General features: G+C 46.4%; 1 long non-coding RNA gene across 1 annotated transcript; it reads right to left on the reverse strand.

Moving 5' to 3' along the window:
• Positions 1–3,654: 3,654 nt before the first annotated feature.
• LOC124659752 lies at positions 3,655–4,342 on the reverse strand. Its single transcript, XR_006989683.1, has 3 exons — positions 4,303–4,342; positions 4,092–4,162; positions 3,655–3,985 (listed from the first exon to the last, which is right to left on the reverse strand). It is a non-coding gene; the product is annotated as an uncharacterized LOC124659752 (long non-coding RNA).
• Between the last annotated feature and the right edge of the window lie 381 nt (positions 4,343–4,723).

Below are 4,723 nucleotides of genomic sequence, written 5' to 3' on the forward strand. Positions count from 1 at the left end.
ATGTCGACTATTTCGACGTCAAGTTTCCTGATTCTCGTCCAAGGATGGCGCAAGAGGTGGCTTTACATTCACGAAGAAAGCGCCAACTCCGTTGAGCATAACATAATTCCCTTCGACGGGAATGCCAAAATTCGAGCGTCGCCGTTCTTGGGATGCCGAGGCTTCGAGGAAGAGAAAAAGGCGACAGAGGCACTCATGTCTCGTATTCATCGGCTTCAAAACACTCGAGGCAAGGAGCTGTCCGGTGTTCAAATCACTCGCCTACTTCCTTAGGATTAGAGTGCGGCCTCTTCGGGCGCGCAAAAATCCCCTTTGGACGTACTCGGAAAAAATGACGCCAACGGAATCTCCGGTGACCTTTCCACCAAGGACTTCGAGAAGTTGCTTCGAAGACTTTCTCGTTTGGGCAAAGATCCAATTCCTTCGTCAAGTCGCGTGGAACCGTACGGCTCCACCAATCCACTCCCGAGGTATTTTGTCTTACCGAGTTTTTATCCTGTTCCGCACTTTCTCTGCATCTCATTGTATTGTTATTTCTTCAATTTCCCTTTTGCCACTATTTTTACAGAACCATCCTACTATGACTTCCCTTCCTCCTCTTCCTGAGGGTGGAGAAGTCGAAGAAATGGCCATCGTTGCCGAAGATGCTCAAGGCTCTTCCGTTCCCGAAAGTGAAGTCGCGGGTTCTCACAAATCTGCGGCTTCTCATGAAAAAGAAGCCGAGTCCGAAGCCGGTGAGTCGACGCAATCCCTTCCTCCTCGCTGTTTCTCCAAAGAACAATAGGAAAAGGAAAAATGCCGAGGATTCCGGCACTTCTAAGGTCGAAGAAGTTCTTCCTTCTCATCCGAAGGCAGCTTATGATCCTTATGTTGAATCCCTCATCAGCTAGTAAGTCGACTTTATCTCTCCCCTCTTTTTTTGTACTCGAAATATTTATCTTGTCTTGCTTTTTATACTTGTCGATTTTTGTTCAATAGTGATGAGGAAGAAGAAATACCGATTCTCGACGTGGCTCCTCGAACAAGCACGTCACGTATCGTACTTGTTTCCGACACGCTAGTTGAAGGAGATGAAACGTCGCCTCCTCAACAAAACGTCGTCACCACTACTCCACCATCAAGCCCCCGTGCCCCTTCACCAAAAAGGGCGAGGGTTGAAAAGATTGTTGATCCCGCCCCTCGGTTAGGCGGTTCGTCGACTTCTGCTCTTAGATGATGTAAGTTTGTCGACATCTATATTTTCCTTATTTTGTTTTTTCACACCTTTTCTCTTTTTTATGCCGATGTTTCTCTTATCGTGTTCACGTTGAACGGCCTATGATCAAGGATCTTCTCCGCATCGGTTCCCAATTTATTGGGTACGCGTGAATATGCTAATAGAGCCGAAGGTAACGACTTTCATACTTGCTGTTTTTCCTTAGTTTGTCACTCCTGTTACTTGCCGCAATTTTTTGATCTTTCTTCTCTCTCTTTTCCATATCCCGACAGAGAAACTTGCAGAGGCCAACGAACGCGCCGACGCACTTACTCAAAAACTTGAGCTTACCGCCGGCGACCCTGAAAAGCTTACCGCCGGCGCATTCGCATTCGCCGGCGATCACCTCGCCGGTGGTAATGTCTTACCGCCGGCACATTGCAAAACGCCGGGGGTAACCCAGAATACCGCCGGCGCATTATCCCAAACCGCCAGGGGTAATATTTACCACCGGCGCTTTCAATCCGCCGGGGGTAACCCGGTTTACCACCGGCGTTTTACCAATACGCCGGGGTATCTCATCTTACCCCGGCACATAGGCCCGATTCGCCGGCGGTAATACTTTTAGGATTTAAAAAAAAAATGACATGGGCTCCATCCCATACATTTCCCACGTGATACTCCAGAACTTCTCACATTGTTCTGATTCCAAAACATGTCTAGGAGCAGTGTATATTTGATTTTACAAGCACCGTATAATCACATGCAAGTGGCTACATAATGAAAATCAAAATAACACAAAATCTATCACATAAAATGAAGACTGGTTAATGATGTCGTCTGCACTTGGAGATCCTATGACCATGACTGCAGAAGACAAGATTTATTGCAGTAGTAAGTACATATGACTTGAGAAGTTATTGCTGTAGAAATATATTACTGATTAGAGTAGTACCATTTTTTTTTTTGAAATATAGAGTAGTATAGTATCATTGTAACAATTATATCTTGTGAATATATCATGCAAGACTAGGACCATGACTTGGTGTAGTACTGGTTAATGATGTTCATGTGAAGGATCAAATTTGTAAGAGAATAAGAACCAGGACATGCTGAACTGAATCAATAATTAACAAAGCTTTGAGTCTACAGATTTACTTTCACAAGTACATCAAGCTAGATATAATGAAGTACATGGATTGTTTTTGCACAATACCACATGTTTTGCCGTAATGAACATGTTATATAATACAGCATTTCAGTCTAGTTTCCAGTATAGACTATGAATGGATATCATACTTTGTGCAAACTTCAGGACAAAATTAACACAAAACCATGTATATAATATATGAAGAACACACATACAATATTATATTAGAGAGAAAGGATTCACCTTTCTTCACAGGTTTGTACATACACATACAAAGTGATGGATACAACTGCAGGCTGCAAAATCCATCATCTAGCCCTCGCCTTGATCTCCTTGCACAAGAAGAATAAACATAATTGTCAGCTCAAAACCAGATTTAGCAAAAAAGAAATTGTAAAGGAAGGTTTCAACATGACCCACACGACATAGCAACACCGATGCATCTACAAGCTAGCAAAGTTGACCCCAAACCTACATCAGCTTCCTTATGTTGCTGCTTTTTCATTCAGCAATAAGCCATCCAAGCTCACAAGCTACAGCATGGGATATAACTTAAATATTTCCCACTTCCGTTGCTTCAAAAATATATAACCAGACCAGTGAATGAACTTCAGAACATGCATCATCTTTTATCCAATTATTACCTAACAGTTGCAGTTAACGACTTAACGTGGTCAGATTAAACTTCAATGGAAGTTAACGATGGCCAGCCTACTCGCTGAATCGCCGCCGGCCAGTTCCTCCTCCTGCGTGCTCAGACTCATGACCGAGTCCCACCCTATCTGTAATTCGAAGGGCAGCATCAGCTCAATTCTCCAGGGTTGATGTACAGAGCAGCACTGACCTTGCAACAGCATAAACCCCATAGGAGGAACAATATGAGGCAGATGAGGAACCAAGTGAGCTGGAATCAGTTTGTATGTGCGCACATAAATTGATTGGTTATGCTTAACGTGGAAAAGAGACGGAATGGTAAGCAATTTGAGAAGTTAAATGACGATCGGGCAGACGAGAAGCCAAGTAAACATGGTAGTTTCAGTATAACTGGACAGTTTGTTGGTAGTCACCGAATGCGAATCTGGAGAGTCCTGATGGCCACTGAACCCGCGACGCGGTGGCGGTGGCGTTACAGCGGGGAATTGGACGATGTTGGCTCGATCGGCGCGGGGGTTCGCAGGGCTGTGTACGCGGCGCGGCTGTGTCGGCGGCGGCGGCTGGAGGGTGCGGAGGAGGAGCGGGGCGAGCAGATGAGAATCAACTAGCAGTGTCACCAATTGAGTAATCAAATTGCAACTTCATAAGAATTTACTAGCAGATTCAGTCTGCGATTCACTACCAATTGAGATATAGTGGCCATCAAACTGCAATTTCACAACGTTTTACTAGCAGTGTCACCGATTTTACTAACAACTAAAGGTAAAGTGATCAAATTCAACTTCACAGCATGAGAAGATGCATTACTAATTGCATCCAGATACAGCAATTGCGGGGACAGTAGAACAGTCTTCCAGGCAAGAGATCATGGTAAATTTCAGAGTGGTTAGGGGGAAAAAGACCACACCTTTCCTTCCATGACGGAGACACATGAGTTGGTCGTGCCCAAATCAATCCCGATGACATCGGCCGCTGAGGGCTTCGAGCTGCACAAACGCAGAAGATCCGTCTCAGCAGACAAGAGGGCAAGAAACAAGCTGACATATACATAGACAAAATAGAAGATCTACAGATCCTAAATTGCTAGGTTACCTGAAAGCGCGGGCCACCGATCCGAGCCTGGAGAGCAGGGGCGACGTCGTATGAAGGGGAGCCCTGGGAGCCTGATCAGATCACATAAGGGAAACGACAAATAGATCAGATCAACATCACAGCACGAGAAATCGACACCCAAATCGGCGTGCCAATCCAAGAAAATACAAGAACTTGGCCATGGACCAAGAAGAAATGCAGGGGGTGGCACCTGAGAGATGGCGCGGTTGGCGAGGGCGTGGCCGGACCTGACCAGCCTGGACGCGATGAGAGATCCCATGGACATGGCTGGCGCTCGAGCTTGGGTCGGCTCCCGGCGGCGGCGGCTGTGAGAAAGGGGAGGAAGGTGAGATCCGAAAAACCCTAGTGGGAGGTGGCCGCCGCGCCGCACAGGGAGGGAGAGAGAAAAGGGATCGCGAGGAGACGAGCGTGTGTGTGGGGTTGTGTACTTTTTTTCGGTGTGGATGTCAAAACGGTGAAATACCCCCGGCGAAAATGAAGCTGGGACGCCGGCGGTAATTTCAGCCCAAATGGCACACAGCAGCCCACTTTATCCCTGGCAGGTGCAAATCGGTTTCGCCGGCGATAGTTAATTTGCCCCCGGCATCTTCGAGACAAACATGCCGGCGGTA

This window comes from Lolium rigidum, chromosome 6, assembly GCF_022539505.1.
Source record: "Lolium rigidum isolate FL_2022 chromosome 6, APGP_CSIRO_Lrig_0.1, whole genome shotgun sequence".
Taxonomy (NCBI): Eukaryota; Viridiplantae; Streptophyta; class Magnoliopsida; order Poales; family Poaceae; genus Lolium; species Lolium rigidum.